Consider the following 24,137-nt stretch of genomic DNA (forward strand, 5'->3'; position numbering starts at 1 on the left):
GTCTGAATATAAATTTTACTTTTCTATCTATGTGATTTTTACAGTTCTTTAATTTCTTTATCGCTCAATTTCATTTTGACTTCCACATTCTAAAAAAGCATACACTAGCTGGTCCAAATACAAATAAAATTTGTAGGTCTAAGTATTACTTTCATTTCAAAATATTAAAAGCTCAACGCAAGTAAATTCATTAGGTATGATAGGAAAATCTTTTCAAAGTCCTTTGTATAAAAATAACTTACCTAATCAGAGATGCAGAAAGTAAAGCATGGAGAGCCACAAAATCACCCGAGCAGTGACCATCCTGCCACCACCAAACTCTTACTAGTAATTCTTCCTTCAACTCCTGTTTCCCAAAATGAATAAACTAAAATCTGCTGTGTTTTCATGTCAAAGTCCGTTGTTGGTCCTGTGTAAGTCTACCTACCTAATAGAACAGAAACCAGAGGAAGGTGATAGGAATAATAATGAGAACTAATATGTATTGAATTCTTACCATGTACAAGATGCTACATTTGACTTCTCAGTATCTATCCCACCTCAGTGAAGTATTGTTCCCATTTTAAGGTAAAGCCATTTTATGACTTGGGAAGAATCTATACCACATAGCTAATAAATATAAACTCTATTTTATCTAAACTGTTCAGTCTGATCCCAAAGCTCATGTTTTGTTTTGTTGTTTTTTAAACTGTAATAGGATTCTCCAGATGAATCCCAATTTATACAGCACACCTTCAAGAAACTTTTTTACTTGTGGCCTGGAGATATTAAATTGGCATCGCTCCTATCCTTTTATTTCCCCAGACATTTTCACATGTATATCCAGCAAGGATGCTTCAATTAAGTTTGGTTTGGAGGGGGCCAGGATGGGAAATGATGATTAATACCAATGATTTCAGCAGTTGTCATATAGTATTACTTATAAGTCTCCAATTTCTACATATTTCTAACAGAAAATATACTAGTATTCAAAATGACACCAAATACATTTTTTAAATTTCTCTGATGATTTAGAAGTTACTTAAATACTGACCTTGCCTTTAGTCATTAATATGGACCCTTGTCCTATTATAGATATGACAATTTGTAGGTAATTCCTGCTGATGGAATACAAATAAACCTGCTTTCATTGTATTACGATGCTGCTAGAAGAAAAATCTTAAACAGTAATATGGAAAACAGATATTTTATTAATCATTATTTTTAATTAGTAAATGTTGAGAGGTTATTAAAAATCTACAAAATAAGAAAAGAACTTTGTTTTTCTCAGACTTCATGGCCTAGATACATTGCATTTCCTATCATCCATCTCAAAAGATTACATTTTTGGCCAAAAAAAGGGGGAAATGATAAAGGGTCTTTTTCTGATATAAAATTGAATATTAATCTTAAAAATAAGGGAGCAGAAAAACATCTGCAAGTAAAGACAAGCATCAACACTAGCTGAATCTAAATTTGGCCTGGAAGAGATGTTAATGTGTTTACTACAGCAGATGCCTCCAGCACCGAATAATTTTAGAATAGCCAGAGAATTAGTATCTTGCTTTTATTTCCTCCCTTTATTTTCTTCTTGTTCTTCAGGACAATTTAACATTCCTTTCTCCTCCTCCTCCTCCCTCTCAGCACAAACTCTCCTGTGTCTCTCAGTATTTTTTTCAGGTTTTAAAACACTGCTTCTTCCTTTTTTTCTTTTTTCTTTTTTTTTTTTTTTTCTTTTCTTTTTTTTTTTTTTTTTTTTTTCTTAGTACTCTTGAAAAACCTCTGCTGCAAACAGTGAATTATAATCAGTTCTGAACTACAGTTTTAAGATTAGGTAATATTCACTGTCTAAACTAGTGATATAGAGTAACTATGAGGTAACTTGCTCATTAACTTCAGAACAGGTATTATTGATTTTCAGTGAATAAATAACAGTATTTTTAATTTTATTAAACTTAATATTTATTTTTATTAATGTTAAAATTTATTAATTTTTAATTTAGAGTATTTTTCCAAACTTTTTTACCTCTTTCCTATGATGGTCTAAGGTTTAGACAATTTTGTTCATTTTTCAGAAAATGAAGCAACCTCCTATGACTCTGGTTCTTCCTGTGTTCCAAAAGAAATTTACCATGTCCCAAGCGTTAGAAATACAAAGGTGAACAAGTCAAGGCTTCCACCCTTGAAGAACACAGACAATTTCAAAGAAAATAGTTAGTAAAATAAATTACAATATAAGTAATCTAAAATAGATATATTCTAAGCACTATAAGAATACATTAATCCCTGGTGAACTGAGAAACACAACAAATAAATTGTGAGATTTGTGCCCTTGAAAAATACACATCTTATAGCTAGGGCTGAAGTAGAGTAACTGAAAGAATAGGAAGATGTAAATAGTAGAGGTAGAGAAAAGACCATGGATCACTTAATGGGAATTTTTATTGAAGATGGAACCCTAAGGAAAGACAGTCTGTGGCCAGACTGTGAATAACTTTGTGCCATATTAAGGAATTCAAATATTGTATAAACAACAAGGATTTTACTTCTATTCTTCCATGATTTAAAAAAAAAAATTTAAATGAACCAATAGCACAAATAAGATTTGAAGGAAGATGTTTACTTATAATGTAAAGTTACAGATCAGAAACTTGGAAAAACCTGTGGGAGGGGTTAGCATTAGGTTTAGGGTTAGGTTTAGGGTTAGGGATAAGGAGAGTGGTAAGAATGAAGGAAAGAAGGACTGTATAGAGGGAAAAGAGGTGTGGGAGGGGTGGGGGGGAAGGGAAAAAAAATAAACATCATTGCCCTATGTAAACATATGATTACACAAATGGTATGCCTTGACTCTATGTACAAATAGAGAAACAACATGTATCCCATTTGTATACAATAAAAAATAAATAAATAAATAAATAAAAAAAGAAAAAAGAAACTTGGAAAAACCTGTAAACAAAACAAAAAAAAAAAAACAAATACAAATGGTCAACAAATTCATGAAAAAATGTTCAACATCTGTAGCAATTAGAGAAATGCAAATTCAAACTACACTGAGATTTTATGTAACTCTAGTCAGAATGGCAATTATCAACAATACAAATAACAATAAAATGTTGGATAGGATGTGGGGAAAAGGGTACACTCATACATTGTTGGTGGGACTGCAAATTGGTACAGCCTCTCTGGAAAGCAGTATAGAGATTCCTCAAAAAACTAGGAGTGGAACCACTATTTGACCCAGCTATCCCACTCCTTGGTATATATCCAAAGGACTTAAAATCAGCATACTACGGTGACTCAGCCACATCAGTGTTTATGGGAGCACAATTCTCAATAGCTAAGCTATGGAGCCAACTTAGGTGCCCTTCAACAGATAAATGAATAAAGAAATTGTGTATATACACAATAGAGTATTACTCAACCATAAAGAAGAATGAATTTATGACATTTACTGGTAAATGGATGGATCTGGAGACTCTCATGCTAAGTGAAATAAACCAACCCCAAAAAACCTAAGGTCACTTGGTCTCTCTGATATGTGAAAGCTAACCCATAAAAAGTGGGGAAGGGGAGAAATAGAAGTTCAGTGGATTAGACAAAGGGGAATGAAGGGAAGAGAGGGGGGGGGATAGGAAAAGGAAAGAAAGGGGAATGAATCTGACAGTTTTCCTATGTACATGTATGAATACACCACAATGAATCCCACCATTGTGTACATCCACAAGTCTGGGATCCTAATTAGAATAAAATATATTCTGTGCTTGCATAATTATATCAAAATGGATTCTACTGTCATGTATAACTAAAAAGAACCAATAAAAAATAATTAGTTGGGCTGGGGATATAGCTCAGTTGGTAGAGTGCTTGCCTTGCAAGCACAAGGCCCTGGGTTCAACCCCTAGCACTGCAAAAAAAAAAAAAAAATTAGTTAATTTAAAAAACAAAGAATGACTGCAAGACTATCACATGGAAGAGATCAAGTGAACTTGCAAAATTTCTACTTTGGAATAGAAGTTAAAAGAAAATTGCTAATTTAAACAGTCTTAGTAGATTGTGTAGTACCATTAAAAATCAAGTGATCATTTATTTTGCAAGAAAGCAGTGAGAATAGAAATATAGTTATGACTAAAGCCAAGAGACTCTGATTTCTTCTACAGTAGCATGGAAATTGATTTACTCCATTGACCCTTACAAGCATATTTTCTTTTTAGAAGATAGATAAAAGTACTGTGTTGTTTGACAAAAAACCACAATGCTGTCTCCTCCCTAATTCTGAGACAGTAGAGGTGGGGCAAAGGTAGCACTGAAGGCCTCCTACTTGCTAGAAAGTTGAACAGGAAGATAGGTGGTTGTCCTGTAAGACTGACTCCTTTCTGTTTTTACTTCACTGTAGTACACCCGGCATCCTGGATGCTGTTGCAGAAGGATTAAAGGGCAGAAGGACTGCTCAGTGATCTGGAATCTAGAGACCTGTCTATAAATGAGCTCTAATCCTTTGGTCTGAATCTATGACTCTTAATCCTACTCCTTGTTATAATCACCTAGAGCACTTTTTAAAGATAAACAGATTCAAAGCCCCTATCAAAGAACAGTTGACACCAAAATCTTTGGGACTGAGTCCTGGACACCAGTGTCTTAAAAGTTCCACAGTTGTTGGAATTAGAAATATTTAAGGATCTTGAAACCTGGAGAGTCTGTCATTCACTTTTGTGTTGATGCTGATATGTAACATAGTTTAATGACATGCTTCGCCAGTGGAAACTGGTTATAAAGGCAGTACTTTTCAGATTGGGGGGAAATTTTTTTGGAGATTTTAAAGTCCAAAAAATAACTTAGTACCTTTTTTGTTTTTCAGATCAATAAATCTAGAATTCTGAAAGATAGGTTAATGAAAAATGAGGATATTTTATTTTATTGCACTTATTGATTCAAATAAAAACTATTTCTTTGTGTTCAGAACCCTTTAGTAGACAAAATAAGAAACCTCAACATAAAAGATTTAGCCTCTACATTTGAAGAATTTGTAATTTATTAGAATTGAGATGGAAAAATGCTGATAAAATGTATAGTAAGGACAGAGCACATAGTTCCGTGGTAGAACATTTGCATAACATGCATGAGGCCCTGGGTTTGATTTCTTGCACTATTAAAAATATAATAATAATAATATACCCTAACATTGATTGAATACTTCCCAGATGCTGGATAGTACACTAAGTACTTAACATACACCAGTACACTTAATCCTCACAGTCATTACCTTGAGAGGTAGTCCAAGTTCAGAACCCATGTTTTTGCCTGTCAATCCATATAGCTAGTGAAAGATGATCAAATAGTTGGGTTTTTTAAAATTCTTTTTAGTCATAAATGACAGTAGAGTCTATTTTGACATATTTATACAAACATGAAGCGTATTAGGATCCCCAGTCTTGTGGATGTACATGATATGAGATTCACTGTGGTATATTCATATGTGTACATAGGAAAGTTATGTCAGATTCATTCCACTTTTTCCATTTATCTGTTGAAGGGCACCTAAGTTAACTCCATAGCCTAGCTATTGTGAATTGTGCTGCTATAAACATTGATGTGGCTGCATCACTATAGTATGCTGATTTTAAATCCTTTGTGTATATACTGACGACTGGGATAACTGAGTCAAACGGTGGTTCCATTCCTAGTTTTTTGAGGAATCTCTATATTGCTTTCGAGAGTGGTTACACCAATTTACAGTCCACCAACAATGTATAAGTGTACCCTTTTCCCCACATCCTCTCCAACATTTATTGTTAATTGTATTCTTGATAATTACCATCAGACAGTAATCTGGGGCAACCCCAGCCCTAGATGGTTGTTTTTAAGCTACTAAGTTTTGACTCTATTTTTGTGCATCAATATATTAATATAAATGCTGACATATGGTTAAGTGCAGTGGAAGTATTAGCTAATATCATTATTATCATTATGTAGATCTTTGAGGCCAGGTTGTAAAGTCCATATATAATCAATGGGGAGTTATATTAGGTGATTGGGCAAGACAACCAACATGTATTAAACAATATTTTATTAACTTTGTAACAGAGTCCAGCTTAAAGGAAGTATTGATTAGTACAAGAGAATATAATTTTCAAGCACTGTATTCAGGAAAACAAAAAATCATATACAGAAGTGCTACTCAATGATCCCATGCTAAACTATTTCACATATTACAAATATCTATGGAAGTTATGCAATTATATACCTTCTGTGGCTCAGGATATTATGTCATTATTTGTAATTCTTCCTCATAGTTATAATCAAATTTTACTAGCTTCATCCCAGTGCCTGTGAATTTTATAGGAATTTTTCTATAAAATAACAATAAAAGTAACAATTCAAAATACTCAACGTTAACAAATAGTGAAGAGATTTGCTTTTATTCCAACAGGCTGTAGGATAGTTTTTCTGAAATATTTTCTGACTGCTGATTGCATTTTTGCTATCTCTCAAGTTAAAGAGACAGTTGTATTGAACCAGAATTCTTGTCTATTTACTAAGTAATTGATTTCCCAATTGCATCTTTGATGGTTTGACTCACTGTGTTATAAAGATCTGTGGTATTACACAGAAGACTGTGGAAAAACAACACATTTTTGCTTTATTATGTTTCTTACAAAAACAAGTTTATTTGTTTAATTGGGGCAGTGGGGAGATAGGAAGAGTTGTATAAACTATACTTGGCCAAATCAAAATCTGTTCTCTGTTCCATCCAAGAAAATTAACTGAGGCTGACATGACTTCTGGAAACAGCATTGCAGCTGACATCTGGGCATGCCCCATGCCAGTGTTATCATGAGAAATCAGTCCAACAGGAGTGTTATTTGAATCCTCTAGAAAAATTGAATTTAAAATATTATCTCAATACTATCACCTTATTTGGAATTAATAAACTAAATTTTTACAGCAAACTGTAGTTAAGAATGACAAGATGCTGTATAACAATGAGCAGTTACTTATTCTTCCAAAGACAGTTTCAGTGGTCTAATATCAATGTTTTAAACTTTGCATGTAACAGCATGTTTTAGAATTACCATCCAGATCCCAGAATAGTGCTAAACATATCATTTATACTTCAAAAACTACTCATAGTTATAGGGTGATTCATCCTTAAGTGCCAATACTATACAAAGAACCTTTTGTCCACATGCAAATCTTATTTAATAGTTTAATTATTTATATAATTCATTTCTATTTTTTGTCACCTTGTTTTTTCTTCTTGGTGAAAAAATGAAATTTTATATCCAAAAATACTTAAGGAATACTTACAGTAATGCTGCAAAAAGATAAAGGAATATTAGTGCCTTTGTGTTATTGATTGGCATGTGTGTAATTTTTAAAAACCATCATTGACCCCATATCTTTTTGTTTTCTGTAGGCAGTATGTGTCAGTGTCTTGTGTAAGCAATAAAGGTTTAAGGCACACATATCTGCAAATGAATATTAATGAATTATAGATATTCCTTATTCCTTACACTTGAATTTGAAAATCATACTTCTTGCAATTCAGGCCATTGATTAAAATATCAGAAAGGGCAAAATGCCTAAAATGTTATGTTTAGGAGTTTAGACTGATATCCTCTAGTCACTAAATAGTATACAATATTAAACTCTTGAGAAGGACAGTGACATGATTGTATTTCAGAAATTTAAAGCCATACAGAAGAAGGTCAGGAGACCATTAGTAAGCAGAGGCTATAAGGATAGCATAACAAACAAGTGTTAATGAGGGGGCTTAGGAAGTAGCAAAGTACCTATAAATAATATTCCATTGTGTATATGTACCACATTTTCTTTATCCATTCATCTGTTGAAGGGCATCTAGGTTGGTTCCATAGTTTAGCTATTATGAATTGCTGCTATCAACATTGATGTGGCTGCATCACTGTGGTATGCTGATTTTAAATCCTTTGGGTATAAACCAAAGAGTGGGTAACTGGGTCAAATGGTAGTTCCATTCCAAGTTTTCTGAGGAATCTCCATACTGCTTTCCATAGTGGTTGCACCAATTTGCAGTCCCACCAGCACTGTAGGAAATTTTGGCATTTAAATGAATGGAGCTGGAGAATATCATGCTAAGAGAAAGCCAAACCCAAAAAAACAAAGGTCGAATGTTTTCTCTAATAAGCGGATGCTGATCCTTAATGGGAGGGGTGGGGTTTTGAAGGAACTTTGTATTGGGCAGGGGTGGGGTGTTGAAGGAACTTTGTTTTGGGCAGAGGAACTTTGTATTGTGAGGGGAGGGGAGGGGCGGTGGGGGTGGAAAGGACAGGGGAATGAGACTGACATTACTATCCTGTATACATGTATGACTACACTTCTGGTGTGACTCTGTACCATGTTCTTCTGGAGGAATGAGAAGTTTTGCTCCATTTGTGTACAGTGTGTCAAAATGCATTCTGTCATGTATAACTAATTAGAACAAATGTTTAAAATATTACTCAACCTTAACGAAGAATGAAATTTTAGCATTTACCAGTAAATGGATGGAACTGGAGAATATCATGCTAAGCAAAATAAGCCAATCCAAAAAAACTAAAAGCTGAGTATGCTAACTCATAATGGGAGGTGGGACTAAGGAAGAATAGAGTTACTTTAGATTAGGTATTATGGGGATAGGAAGAATAGTAAAATGAATCACAAATTATTACCCCATGTACATACACACACACACACATACACATACACACATGACCAGTGGTATTTTACATCATGTATAACCAGAAGAATGAGAAATTATACTCCATTATATATGATATTTCAAAGTGCATTCTACTGTCATGTGTAACTAATCAAAACAAATTTTTAAAAAATGTTTAAATGTCCATAGAGATCAAACAAACAATGTAAATAAGTCAAGCAGGCCAAATGAAGAGCAGACATTCCTACCTAAGGGACAGCCACTGCTCAGCTGTAGCAGTTGTAACAATACAAGAACATTGTTACCACATCTTTAAATTTTTCAAGAGAAACAAAAAATTTAGATTTTATGTTAAATCTCTTAATTTATAAATGTTGGTTTCTTTTTTAAAAGTCCTATGCAGCCAAAACAAAACTCATCTGCAGCTACCTATAGCTAATAGGATGCCAACTTTACAACCTCTAACTTCTAGCTTCTGGTTGTAAATTCTTGTACATTATAGTGGGGAGTCAGATCTGTATTTGAACTTTGACTTATCTTAAGATCTTAAACAAATGTCTGAAACGACAATAACTAAACATGAAATAAGATGATGCATATAAAGCATCCAGCCTAGTGACTGGCATATATAGTAAGCACACAGTATTTGTTGAATGAAATACAGGACATGAATTCAAATACAAATTGAACATCTGCTTCATCAGTCACTGGGTATGCATTGAAGTGTAAGAACTCTCAGACCTTAGTCAAGGTCCTGTAACGGGTAAATGGCAAGACTATGTTGACTCAGGTTAACATTCTTAAATACTGTCCTATCCTGTTACTGGCTTTATATTCTCTCTCACAAGCTCTGCAACTCCAGCTAGAGCTGGAAGCAAAAGTCTTCTACTAAGTAACTTTCATCCAGGGGGAAGGTAGAAGCAAAACCCTAATAAGTGCTCTTTCTGTTTAGCTTCATCTGTATTCAACAACTTTTTTTATACTAACTGTTCAGCTATGATAGTAGCCAAGGTTATAGCCCTTCAGAGTGCTAAACATTTTGACCCAGATCAATGTGGGAGAGAACTGTCCTTGTCTAGAAGTGAGTACCAATCTTGAGGGATTTTTGTTTGTTTATTTGTTTGTTTTTCATGCTCCTCCTAGTTCACTATTGGGGGAGGGAGTCAAAGGCATACTTGATTATGTTGATTTCAGTTAACTTTTAATATTTTCAATTTAGTACAGGGACTCTCTGGCTTTAGGGTAGGAATTAGAAAACCTTTGGTGAGGTACAGCCTGATAATGTAGTTGAAAAGAAAAAAGAATATGCACAACTTATTACTGTCTTTATGAGTAACAAAAGTGAAGATAAGAAACATTTCCCTAAAGAAAACTTTATAGATTTTTATTCTTATTTAATTTTGCTTATGCAGCACTGTTTCCTTTGTATTAGTCAGCATTGTTAACATTTTTGAGAAGTCACAGGCTTGATGGGGATTTGTGGAGGAGCTGCTGAATTACAGAAGAAATTATTACAGCAGAAAATGAGTTATGTGGTACGTAAATACTCAACTCAGTGACTCAGCAAATTCCCTTTATGTCTAAAGTATAAATATTTTGTACCTAATTCATGAGACCTGTTTTCAATTTCTGCAGCTTTGCAGTTATCCTTATCTGTCACTGATACATTTTCACATTATATGAGAGACATAAAGATAAAGAGAGCACTTTCAGAGGGAGGTTTAAAGTGTTGGGGAAATGAAAGCAAAGGAAACCATGCTTCAATATTGATGGTGGGGATTACCAAGAAGTCAAAGAACCATCTGGAATGTCTGTGAGAAATTTGTTGTTTTTATTATACTCTTGGGTAACCTTTCCAACTAATAAAATTAGATTTAGAATTGTAATCTTATAAGCAAAACTCTAGAAAATATGTAATTAACCTTTTAGAATTTGACAAGCATTCTGTGTACCTCCAATTCCTCAAAGGAGTTAAAGGATTAAGGCACACATCTCTGAGGATGGATACTGATAAATTATAAAGATTTCCTGGGTTGGGGCTGTAGCTCAGGAGTAGCACACATGTTTAGCATGCATGAGGCCCTGGGTTTGATCCCCAGAACCACAAGTTTTTGCTTTGTTTTTTCTAACTAAAAAAGAAAAAAGATTTCTTATCCCTTCACCTAAATTTTTAATCCAAGCTATTGATAAGTATGTTAAAAAGGGCAGAATTTTGTAGCAGAACACTTGACATTTCCTGTTAGGGTACCAGTCTACTCAGTCATTATTATAGCTCCAAAAAAAATTTGTAAGCTATTTTAAGCTGAATTGATGCTGAGATGTGCATGACATAGTCTCTGCACTCACAAACTATTGAAAGACTATATGTACACAATTTTTAAAATTATTTATGTTTAATAGTTTTGCATTTACTTTTAAACCTAAAAAATTGTTAATATTTCAATAAATATTTATTATCATCTCTTAATGACTATGCAAAAGTGGAAACAATATCAGAACTGGTTTCACACAACACAATTTTTTTCCTTTTTTCTTTTAAATGGATACAATACCTTTGTGGTTTTTTTTTTTTAATTTATTTTTTTGTAATGCTTAGGTTCAAATGCAGTGCCTCACACGTAGTAGGCAGCCGTTCTTCCACTGAGCTACAACCCCAGCCCAACAAAACACTTTCCCTATAGAACAATAGAGTATTACTTATAAAAAAGAAAACCTCTGTACCTTGATATTTTTGTTTTAATACAAATACTAATACTCATTATTACATTTTACTACATTGGCAACTAAGATCTGTTAAATGCTATTCTGTCTTCTATAACCTGAGAAACATTGAGAAACATTGCATTTCAACACATTCTTGAGCAAAAATTGTCCTAAATGTAGTACAGAATAGAATGTAATAATGGTTATAGGTGTATTGATGATGATCTACATAAGGTAGTGTTTTACTCTGCTTGGGCTGCCATAACAAAATACCATAAGCTGGGTAGCTGAAACTACCAAAACTTATGTTCTTAGTTCTGGGACCTATAAGTCCAAGGTGAAGGTTGTAGCCATTTCTGTTTTCCTTTTTTGGCTTTTAGATAGCTGCCTTATTGCTACACCATCATGTGCCCTTTTCTCACTGCCCATGTACCAAGGAGAGAGACACAGCAAGTGACCAAGAGCCAAAACTCTCTGATGTCTAAGGACACTAATCCTATTCAATTATAGCCCCACCCTGATGAACTCATTTAACTTTAATTACTTCTTACTCCAAATACAATGAAGGTAAGGACTTAAACTTGTAAATTTGAGGGGACACAATTATTAAGCACATAAAAGGGAATAAAGAGGGAGCTTCCAGCAAAGACATTTTTAAGGAGAAAGCATTTGAATAAGCCCTTGGAGAAAGAGTAAGATTTTTTTTTTTTTGTAATATTTCATCCTTGAAGATTTTTTTGTTCTTCCATTTTCTTTATTTCTTTTTTTTAATTTTTATTTTTACAGACTGCATTTTGATCCATTATACACCAGTGGGGTACAATTTTTCATTTCTATGTTTGTACACAATGTAGATTCATACCATTCATGTAATCACAGTCCAGAGTTCATCCATTCTTCTCTTGCCCCCCCAACACCCCTCCTCATTATGGATCATCATCCACTTATCAGAAGAAACATTTGGCCTTTGGTTTTTTGGGACTGGCTTATTTCACTTATCATGATATTCTCCAGCTCCATCCATTTACCAGCAAATGCCGTAATTTTATTCTTCTTTATGGTTGAGTAATATTCTATTGTGTATATATACTATAGTTTCTTTATCCATTCAATTGAAGGGCATCTAGGTTGGTTCCACAATCTAGCTTTTGTTAATTGAGTTGCTATAAACATTGATGTGGCTGTGTACTGTAGTGTGCTGATTTTAAGTCCTTTGTGTATAAACATAAGTGGGATAGTTGGGTCAAATGGTATTTCCATTCCAGGTTTTCTGAGGAATCTCCATACTGCTTTCCAGGGTGGCTGCACCAATTTGCAACTCAACCAGCAATATATGAGTGTGCCTTTTCCCCCACATTCATCCCAACACTTATTATTGCCTGTGTTCTTGATAATAGCCATTCTAATTGGAGTTAGGTGAAATCTTAGGGTGGTTTTAATTTGCATTTCTCTAATTACGAGAGATGATGAGCACTTTTTCAGATATTTGTTGATACCTGTATATCTTCTTCTGCGAAGTGTCTGCCCATTTCCTTAGCCCATTTATTGATCGGGTTCTTTGTATTTTTGGTGTAAAGTTTTTTAAGTTCTTTATAAATTTTGGAGATTAGTGCTGTGTCTGAAGTATGTGTGGAAAAGATTTTCTCCCACTCTGTAAGCTCTTTTTTTCGCATTGTTGATTATTTCCTTTGCTGAGAAAAAGCTTTTAGTTTGAATCCATCCATGCATTGATTCTTGCTTTTATTTCTTACACTCTGGGGGTCTTGTTAAGGAAGTCTGGTCCTAAGCCAACATGATGAAGATTCAGGCCTCCTTTTTCTTCTATTTGGTGAAGGGTCTCAGGTCTAATTCCTAGATTCTTGATCCATTTTGAGTTGAGTTTTGTACAGGGTGACAGATAGGGGTTTAATTTCAGTTTATTGCACATGGATTTTCAGTTTTGCCAGCACCATTGTTAAGAGACTATCTTTTCTCCATCGTATATTTTTGGCACCTTTGTCTAGTATGAGATAATTGTATTTATGTGAGTTTGTCTCTGTGCCTTCTATTCTGTACCATTAGTCTATTTGTTTGTTTTGGTACCAACAGTTTTTGTGACTATTGCTCCATAGTAGAGTTTAAGGTCTGGTATTGTGATACCTCCTTCATCACTCTTCCTACCCAGGATTGCTTTGGCTATTCTGGGTCTTTTGTTCTTCCAGATATATTTTACGATTGCTTTCTTTGTTTCTATGAGGAATGTCATTGGGATTTTAATTGGAATTATGTTAAATCTGTATACCACCTTTGGAAGTATGGCCATTTTGATAATATTAATTCTGCCTATCCAAGAACACGGGAGATCTTTCCATCTTCTAAGGTCTTCTTCAGTTTCTTTCTTTACTGTTCTGCAGTTTTCCTTGTAGAGGTCTTTCACTTCTTTGGTTAGATTGATCCCCAAGTATTTTATTTTATTTTTAGGCTATCATGAATGGTCTCATTTTCCTAATTTCTCTATCAGAGGATTCCTCACTTATGAATAGAAATGCATTAGATTTATGTGTGTTGATTTTATATAGAAATGCATTAGATTTATGTGTGTTGATTTTATATTCTGCTATTTTGCTGTTTTCATTTATTAGTGCTAGAAGTTTTCTGGTGGAATTTTTTGGATCCTCCAAAGATAGAATCATATCATCGGCAAATAGTGATAGCTTGAGTTCTTCTTTTCCTATGTGTATCCCTTTAATTTCTTTGGTCTCTCCAATTGCTCTGGCTAGTATTTCGATAACGATGTTGAATAGAAGTGGTAAAAGAGGGCATCCTTGTCTTGTTTCAGTTTTTCTCCATTAAGAATTGTATTGGCCATGGGCTTAGCATAAAATGTCTTTACAATGTTGAGGTATGTTCCTACTATCCCTATTTTTTCTAGTGTTTTGATCATGAAGGGATGCGGTGTTTTGTTAAATGCTTTCTCTGCATCTATTGAAATAATCATGATTCTTAACCTTAAGACTATTGAGGTGATGAACTATGATTATTGATCTCGAGATGTTGAACCAACCTTGCAACCCCATGATGAACCCCACTTGATCATAGTGCACTATCTTCTTAATATGTTTTTGTATATGATTTGCCAGAATTTTGTTAAGGATTTTTTTTTCTTTCTTTTTTTTTTTTTATTGTAAACAAATGGGATACATGTCGTTTCTCTGTTTGTACATGACATAAAGGCATACCATTTATGCAATCATAAATTTACATAGGGTAATGCTGTTTGATTCATTTTGATATTTTTCCCTTCCCCCCACCCCTCTTTTCCCTCTATACAGTCCTTCCTTCCTCCATTCTTGCCCCCCTCCCTAAACCTAACTCTAACCCTAACACTAACCCCTCCCACCCCCCATTATGTGTCATCATCCACTTATTAGTGATATCATTCGTCCTTTGTTTTTTTGAGATTGGCTTATCTCACTTAGCATGATATTCTCCAATTTCATCCATTTGCCTGCAAATGCCATAATTTTATCATTCTTTATGGCTAAGTAATATTCCATTGTATATATATATACCACAGTTTCTTTATCCATTCATCAATTGAAGGACATCTAGGTTGGTTCCACAATCTGGCTATTGTGAACTGAGCAGCTATGAACATTGATGTGACTGTATCTCTGTAATATGCTGATTTTAAGTCCTTTGGGTATAGGCCAAGGAGTGGGATAGCTGGGTTAAATGGTGGGTCCATTCCAAGTTTTCTAAGGAGTCTCCACACTGCTTTCCAAAGTGGCTGCACTAATTTGCAGCCCCACCAGCAATGTATGAGTGTACCTTTCTCCCCACATCCTCACCAACACCTGTTGTTGCTTGTATTCTTGATAATCGCCATTCTAATTGGGGTGAGATGGAATCTTAGGGTGGTTTTGATTTGCATTTCTCTTATTACTAGAGATGTTGAACATTTTTCCATATGTTTGTTGATTGCTTGTAGATCGTCTTCTGTGAAGTGTCTATTCATTTCCTTAGCCCATTTGTCGATTGGATTATTTGCATTCTTGGTGTAGAGTTTTTTGAGTTCTTTATAGATTCTGGAGATTAGTGCTCTATCTGAAGTATGATTGGCAAAGATTTTCTCCCACTCTGTAGGCTCTTTCTTTGCATTGCTGATAGTTTCCTTTGCTGAGAGAAAGCTTTTTAGTTTGACTCTATCCCAGTTATTGATTCTTGCTTTTATTTCTTGTGCTATGGGAGTCCTGTTGAGAAAGTCTGGTCCTAAGCCAACATGTTGAAGCTCTGGACCTTCTTTTTCTTCTATAAGATGCAGGGTCTCTGGTCTGATTCCGAGGTCCTTAATCCATTTTGAGTTTAGTTTCGTGCATGGTGAGAGATATGGGTTTAGTTTCATTCTGTTGCATATGGATTTCCAATTCTCCCAGCACCATTTGTTGAAGAGGCTATCTTTTCTCCATTGCATATTTTTGACACCTTTGTCTAGTATGAGAAAATTGTATTTATTTGGGTTTGTGTCCATGTCCTCTATTCTGTACCATTGATCCACCTTTCTATTTTGGTACCAATACCATGCCGTTTTTGTTACTGTTGCTTTGTAGTAGAGTTGAAGATCTGGTATTGTGATACCCCCTGCTTCACTCTTTCTACTGAGGATTGCTTTAGCTATTCTGGGTTTTTTATTCTTCCAGATGAATTTCATAATTGCTTGCTCTATTTCTGTAAGGTACATCATTGGGATTTTCATTGGAATTGCATTGAATCTGTATAGCACTTTTGGTAGTATGGCCATTTTGACAATATTAATTCTTCCTATCCAAGAACATGGGAGATCTTTCCATCTTCTGAGGTTTTCTTTAATTTCTTTCTTTAGTGTTCTGTAGTTCTCATTGTAGAGGTCTTTCACCTCTTTTGTGAGATTGATTCCCAAGTATTTTATTTTTTTCGATGCTATTGTGAATGTGGTAGTTTTCCTAATTTCTCTTTCTGAAGATTCATCACTTATGTATAAAAATGCCTTAGATTTATGTGCATTGATCTTATATCCCGCTACTTTACTGAATTAACTTATGAGATCTAAAAGTTTTCTGGTGGATTTTCCTGGTTCCTCTAAGTATATAATCATATCATCAGCAAACAGGGATAGTTTGAGTTCTTCTTTTCCTATTCGTATCCCTTTAATTTCTTTGGTCTGTCTAATTGCTCTGGCTAGAGTTTCAAGGACGATATTGAAAAGAAGTGGTGAAAGAGGGCATCCCTGCCTTGTTCCAGTTTTAAGGGGGAATGCTTTCAGTTTTTCACCATTTAGAATGATATTAGCCATGGGCTTAGCATAGATGGCCTTTACAATGTTAAGGAATGTTGCCACTATCCCTATTTTTTCTAGTGTTTTGAGCATGAAGGGGTGCTGTATTTTATCAAATGCTTTTTCTGCATCTATCGAAATAATCATGTGATTCTTGACTTTAAGTCTACTGATATGGTGAATGACATTTATTGATTTCCTGATGTTGAACCAACCTTGCATCCCTGGGATAAAACCCACTTGATCATGGTGCACTATCTTTTTAATATGTTTTTGTATGCGATTTGCTAAAATTTTGTTGAGAATTTTTGCGTCGATGTTCATTAAGGATATTGGTCTGAAATTTTCTTTCCTCGATGTGTCTCTGTCTGGTTTAGGTATCAGGGTGATATTGGCTTCATAGAATGAGTTTGGGAGGGTTCCCTCCTCTTCTATTTTATGGAATACTTTGAGAAGTATTGGAATGAGCTCTTCTTTAAAGGTTTTGTAGAACTCGGCTGAAAACCCATCTGGTCCTGGACTTTTCTTTGTTGGTAGGCTTTTGATGACTTCATCTATTTCATTACTTGAAATTGGTCTATTTAAATTGTGTATGTCCTCCTCATTCAGTTTAGGCAATTCATATGTCTCTAGAAACCTGTTGATGTCTTCGAAATTTTCTATTTTGTTGGAGTATAGATTTTCAAAATAGCTTCTAATTATGTTTTGTATTTCAGTCGTGTCTGTTGTGATATTTCCTTGTTCATTCCAAATTTTAGTAATTTGGGTTTTCTCTCGTCTTCTCTTGTTAGTGTGGCTAAAGGTTTATCAATTTTGTTTATTTTTTTCAAAGAACCAACTATTTATTTTGTCAATTTTTTGCATTGTTTCTTTTGTTTCAATTTCGTTGATTTCAGCTCTGAGTTTAACTATTTCCTGTCTTCTACTACTTTTGGTGTTGGTCTGTTCTTCTTTTTCTAGGGCTTTGAGCTGTAGTGTTAGGTTATTTGTTGAGTTTTACTTCTTTTATTAAATGCGCTCCATGAAATAAATTTTCCTCTAAGTACTGCTTTCATAGTGTCCCAGAGATTTTCTTTTGTTTTTTTTTGTTTTTTTTTTTTTTTTTTTTGGTGCTGGGGATCGAACCCCAGGCCTTGTGCTTACAAGGCAAGCACTCTACCAACTGAGCTATCTCCCCAGCCCCTGTCCCAGAGATTTTGATATGATGTTTCTTTGTTCTCGTTTACCTCTAAGAATTTTTAATTTCCTTCCTAATATCTTCTGTTATCCATTCATCATATAATAGCATATTGTTTAATCTCCAGGTGTTGGAGTAGTTTCTGTTTCTTACTCTTTCATTTATTTCTAACTTCAATCCATTATGATCTGATAGAATACAAGGTAGTGTCTCTATCTTCTTGTATTTGCTACAACTACCGCCTGGGCTGGGCTGTCTTCCTTTGCAATGTTCCCAGGGGCCCGGACCTACCTCCTGTGCCTGGGAGCCTCACCCTTTGCAGACGAGTCTCCTTAGGTTGCCCCTCCTCAGAGAATCTGCCCGCAGTCCTGGAAACTTCGCTCCGCCCCTAGGCGTGTCTCTGTGCAGCTCTTCCAGCAAGAAGCCGGTCCTAGGACCCTGCTCTGCACCTAATTGCCTGGCTATGCAGCCCCTCCTCTGAGCCGCCACCTGGAGCCCCGTACAATAGCTCCGAGACCCAGAGACCCGCCACACACCTCCTCCTCCGGACAGCCGCCCGGTTTCCGATGCAGTCACTAGGAGTCCAAGCAACTCACTTCGCGTCTCCTCCTTCCGCCAACCGCCCGTAGCCCTAGGCAGTCACTCCGAGTCCATGTGACCCACCCTGTTCCTCCTCCTCCTCGGGGTAGCCCCCCCGGTGTTCAGGAGTGGTTGCTTTGAGTCCAAACAACTCACCACTCGCCTCCTCCTCTGGGAACCGCCTGTGGCTCTGATGCAGTCACTCCTAGACCAAGTGACCCACCGTGCTCCTCCTCTTCCTCCGGGAAGCCCCCCGGTGTTCAGAAGCGGTCATTCTGAGTCTAAACAGTTCGCCACGCTGCTCCTCCTCAGGCAGCCACCCGGAGCCCCAGTGGTTGCTCCGAGTCCAAGCGCTATGCTGAGCCGCCTCCTCTACAATGATCTCAGTTGTCCGTGTTCACCGCTCCTGTGGTAGGAGGGGCGTCTCGCCGAGCAACTCTACTTCACAGAGTTCCCTGCATTCCGGGGCTACCCGCCCCATCCGGGATGCCTCCCCAACGGGAGAGATTCACCCGGCGGCTTTGAGTTGGTCCCAAGTCTCCCACCATCCCCTCTTTTGAATCCTGCGTCCTGGAGCAACATGAAATGCAGCCGCCCTCTAGACCGCCATCTTGAAACCCCTTGTTAAGGATTTTTGTGTCTGTGTTCATCAGAGATATTGGTCTAAAGTTCTTTCCTTGATGCATCTTTGTCTGGTTTTGGTGTCACCGTGGTACTAGCTTCATAGAATGAGTTTGGAAGGGTTCCCTCCTTTTTTTTTTCAAGGAACACTTCGAGGAATATTGAAATGACTTCTTCTTTGAAGGTCTTGTAGAACTCAGCTGAGAATCCATCTGGTCCTGGGCTTTTCTTGGATGGTAGACTTTTGATGGCTTCTTCTATTTCATTCCTTGAAATTGATCTGTATAAATTGTGTATGTCCTCCTGGTTCAGTTTGGGAGAATCATATGTCTCTAGAAATTTGTTGATGTCTTCAATATTTTCTATTAGAGTATATATTTTCAAAGTAGCTTCTCATTATGTTAGGTATTTCAGTGATGTCTGTCATGATATTTTCTTTTTCATCACGAACTTTAGTAATTTGAGTTTTCTCTTTCTCTTTGTTAGTGTGGCCAAGTGTTATCTATTTTGTTTACTTTTTCAAAGAACCAACTTTTGTTTTGCCAATTTTTTTATTCTTTTTTTCAATTTCACTGATTTCAGCTCTGATTTTAATTATTTCCTGTCTTCTACTACTTTTAGTGTTGTTCTGTTCTCTTTCTAGGACTTTGAGATGTAATGTTAGGTCTTTTACTTATTGACTTCTCATTCTTTTCTTGACTGTGCTCCATGCAATGAATTTTCCTCTTAGTACTGCTTTCATAGTGTCCCAGAGATTTTGATATGTTGTATTGTTGTTCTTATTTACCTCTAATAATTTTTTTATCTCCTCCCTGATGTCTTCTGTTATCCATACTTAATTCAGTAGCATATTACTTAGTCTCCAGGTGTTGGAGTAGTTTCTGGTTTTTATTTTGTCATTGATTTCTAATTTCATTCCATTATGATCTGATAGAATGCAAGGTAGTATCTCTATTTTTTTGTGTTTACTAAGGGCTGCTTTTTGGCATAACATGTGATCTGTTTTAGAGAACAACCCATGTGCTGCTGAGAAGAAAGTGTATTCTCTCATTGATGGATGGAATATTCTATATATGCCTGTTAAGTCTAAGTTATTGATTGTGTTACTGAGTTCTATGATTTCCTTGTTTAGTTTTTGTTTGGAAGATTTATCCAGTGGTGACAGTGGTGTGTTAAAGTCACCCAGTATTATTGTGTTGTGGTCTATTTGGTTCCTGGTATTTAGAAGGATTTGTTTGATTTACATGGATACACCATGGTTTGGTTTGGGGCATAAATATTTACGATCGTTATGTCTTGCTGATTTTTGGTTCCCTTAAGCAGTATAAAATGTACTTCTTTATCCCTTCTGACTAACTTTGGCTTGAAGTCCCACTTGATCTGATATTAGGATGGAGACTCCTACTTTTTTACTGAGTCCATGTGCATGGTATGTTTTTTACCACCCTTTCACCTTTAGTCTGTGGATGTCCTTTTCTATGAGATGAGTCTCTTGAAGGCAGCATATTGTTGGGTCTTTCTTTTTAATCCAATCTGCCAGTCTATGTCTTTTAATTGATGAGTTTAGGTCATTAACATTTAGGTTTATTATTGAGATATGATTTGTATTCCCAGTCATTTTAGCCTATTTTCAGTTTTTAACTTGACTTGGTTTCTCCTTTGATTGACTTTTCCTTTAGGGTAGTTCCTCCCTTTGCTGACCTACATTGTTGCTTTTCATTTCCTCCTCATGGAACATTTTGCTGAGAGTATTCTGTAGCACAGGCTTTCTATTTGTAGATTCTTTTGACTTTTTTTATCATGGAAGGATTTTATTTCATCGTCAATTCTGAAGGTTAGTTTTGCTGGGTTTAAGATCCTAGTTGGCAACCATGTTCTTTCAGAGCTTGAAATATGTTGTTCCAGACTCTTCTAGCTTTTAGGGTCTGAATTGACTGAGAAATCTGCTGATATCCGTATTGGTTTCCCCCTATATATGTAATCTGATGTTTTTCTCTTGCAGCCTTTAAAATTCTCTTTATTTTGGATGTTAGGCATTTTTATTATAATGTGCCTTGGTGTGGATTTTTTGTAATTTTGTACATTTGTGTTCTGTAAGCCTCTTGTATTTGATTTTCCATTTCATTCATCAGGTTTGGTAAATTTTCTGATATTATTCATTGAATAGGTTGTTCATTCCTTTGGTTTGTGTTTCTGTGCCTTCCTCAATCCTGATATTTCTTAAATTTGGTCTTTTCATGATATCCCATAGTTCTTGGAGGTTCCATTCATGATTTCTTACCATCTTCTCTGTTTGATCAACTTTATTTTCAAGATTAAATATTTTGTCTTCATTGTCTGAGGTTCTGTCTTCCAAGTGATCTAGTCTGTTGGTTGTGCTCTCTCTATTGAGTATTTTGTTTGGTTTATTGTTTCCTTCAATTCAAGGATTTCTGTTTGGTTGTTTTTTGAGAATCTCTCTTTTGTGAAATGATCTTTTGCTTCCTGCAGTTGCTCTTTTAACTGTTTATTGGAGTGATCATTCATTGCCTGCATTTGCTCTCTTATGTCACCCTTTGCTTCATGAATCATTTTCAATTATGTATACTCTGAACTCCTACCATGCTGTCATTGGATTTTATTAATATAGAATCTTGGTTTATTTGGAACATTTTCTTCCTTTGTTTTTTTCATGTTGTTCATGTATCTTCCCCTCTAGCACTGCAGATCTGGGGTATTGTACCTTTCCCCCTATATACTTATAGTGACCCTGCAGGTTTCTAAAACTTCTTCTTTAAGAGGAAGATCAATGTTAGCAGCACCCAGTACAGATAATATGCAGCCCTAAACCTAATAGCCCCTCTGAAGACATTAAGAGTATTGTCATAATAAACAGAGAGGATGAGTTCAATTATTATCTCCAGTATAACCAACAGAGTTGCAATAAGGTCTACAGTTTTTGATGGTGCACAGAGAGGATGGGGAGGGGTGTAGGATGTAACTGTTAATGGGATAAGAAAAGAGTATATAGAAGTCCTAGATTGTTGGAAGAGTGAAAGTGGAATCAAAAGAAGTTGGTTGTTAGCATGAGAAAAGGGAGAAAGAGGGAAAAAAAATCTACACTATAACAGTCATATACTGTTCAAACCTCCCAGGCTTCAGTACCTGATGCATGAGAGGTACCTGACAATGAGCTTCCAGTCTCCATCAGGCATCTCAGGATGGGATTTGCCCCACCTAAAGATGGCAGTTTCTACTTCCAGGATAATCCAAGATGACTGCACTGGTTTCCAAACCTGGTGGCAAATGGGGAGCTGCAGTGTGGGGCAAGGGCACTGAGTCTGTATGTAGCATGGTCGGTCAGGCTAGGGGTCCTGTAGGTCCTGGCTGTTGTCCCAAAATGGCAGCAGCCACGTGTAACCAAACCTGTGGGTACTGTGACAGTGGACTTTCAGGCAACAATGGGCAGCAAGCGATCTGCTGCCAGTCAGTGGCCAGTCCTGCAGACTACCAGCAGATGATCAGCAGGTAGACCTTGGGTGGTGGGTGATGTGGTAAGTGAAAGGCAGGTGATGGGCAGACAAGAGGCAGGAAAATGGGCAAATGGTGGATAATAGGTGGCAGTCAGTGAGCGATCTGCACTCAAAAAATAGGTGATATGCTGGCAGACAGCAGGTGATCGTGGTGGACAAATGGGCTAAACAGCAGGGGAATCAATGAGCAGCAAAGACTGCCTCACAGAAAAGCAGATTTTTCTCTGCTTAAAACCTGAGTTACAGAGCAACAAAAAACGCAACCTCCCTCTAGTCTGCCATCTTGGATCCTCAAGGGTAAGATTGTAGCCATTAAAAACTGGAAGGAAGGATTTCCAGAGGAGGCAACAGCTTTACCAATGTCATGGCAGTGAGAAAGCAGAAAGTATGTTCAGCACATTTACCTGCATTTAGCTCTTTGACCTACAGGATTATATGATGCATTATTACTCAGGAAGTCAAGAAAGGAAGGCTAGGCCATAGTACTTAGTACCTTATGAAACACTAATTTCTGGTTTCATTACTGTTCTAACTATGTGGCCTTGGTTATGTTCTTTCACTTATGTCTCATCATCCCCATGCATCATTGAAAAAAGTTAAATTCTCTGATGTTTCTTCTGAGTCTTCAAAACAAGCAAGTGATTTAATAAGCACTGTGTGTTTGTGTGTGCTTGCATACTTTGACTTTTGTGCCCTCACCAGCAGATGTGCAACTTCTATAAATATTTGATGATAGGCAGAAAAATCTGCCACTTACAAAAGTTTCATTTAAACTCCTCCCACCCCTCCATAAATTGGGAAACTTGTTCAGCATATTCCAAACACCCAAAATGGGATCCCAGGGAAGAAGGAACAAGCAAATTGAGAAAGTATATGATTTTCCCCTCCTTCACTGGCCCTCTAATTTTCTTCTGTTTTTGACTTTTAATTTCCCTCATGACTTGACCGCTCCTTCCATGGAACCTTAATCTAAAAGCCTTCTTTCATGTTCAGTAATAGGCAACTGGTTAAAGGTATCACCAAGCACATAGTACTATTTGCTTTTTAGTAAACTTTAGGCCTTAAACTATACAAATGAAGCACAAATAGCAAACTTCCAGACATCAGTATGTAGAGGAGCTGGGATCGCAGGAGGGAGGTAGCGTTTGTTTTGTCCCTCAAAGCCTTGGAAACAGACAATGATCCCCTACAGCTTGAAAACCATTTTCAGCCCTAGAACAGTTTATTGTAGCATTATAACTGTTCATTCTTAGCACTGGACCTGTCTTGGTTATTTTTAACCAGATAATTACCACTGTTTGCCTATTTTCTAGAGTTCTAGGCATAATTGTTAGCTTACTCATACAAACACTTGGATAACTTTGACCTGGTCTTTATAATTCAATAGATAATTTTTCCTCCTGGAAAATGGCTACTAGGTAGACAGCTTATTCCTTATTCTCAAAGTTCAGTTGTAATGAATCTTTCCAAAATAAATAAGCAGTAGAATTAAAATTGAAAAAAAAGTCCTCAAAAACAGGAACATATTTCTTCTCAAGAAATATATTTTCTTTCCTCACAGTATAGAATCAGCTTACAATACTAAGTGGATGTGGA

The 24,137-nt window shown here is 36.1% G+C and overlaps 1 protein-coding gene across 2 annotated transcripts in view; it reads left to right on the top strand.

The window, feature by feature from the left end:
* The window catches only part of Sbf2 (SET binding factor 2), a 456,025-nt gene that overhangs the window by 344,576 nt on the left and 87,312 nt on the right, over positions 1-24,137 (top strand). The gene's annotated exons all lie outside the window — the stretch shown is intronic.

This window comes from Sciurus carolinensis, chromosome 11, assembly GCF_902686445.1.
Source record: "Sciurus carolinensis chromosome 11, mSciCar1.2, whole genome shotgun sequence".
NCBI classification, from domain to species: domain Eukaryota; kingdom Metazoa; phylum Chordata; class Mammalia; order Rodentia; family Sciuridae; genus Sciurus; species Sciurus carolinensis.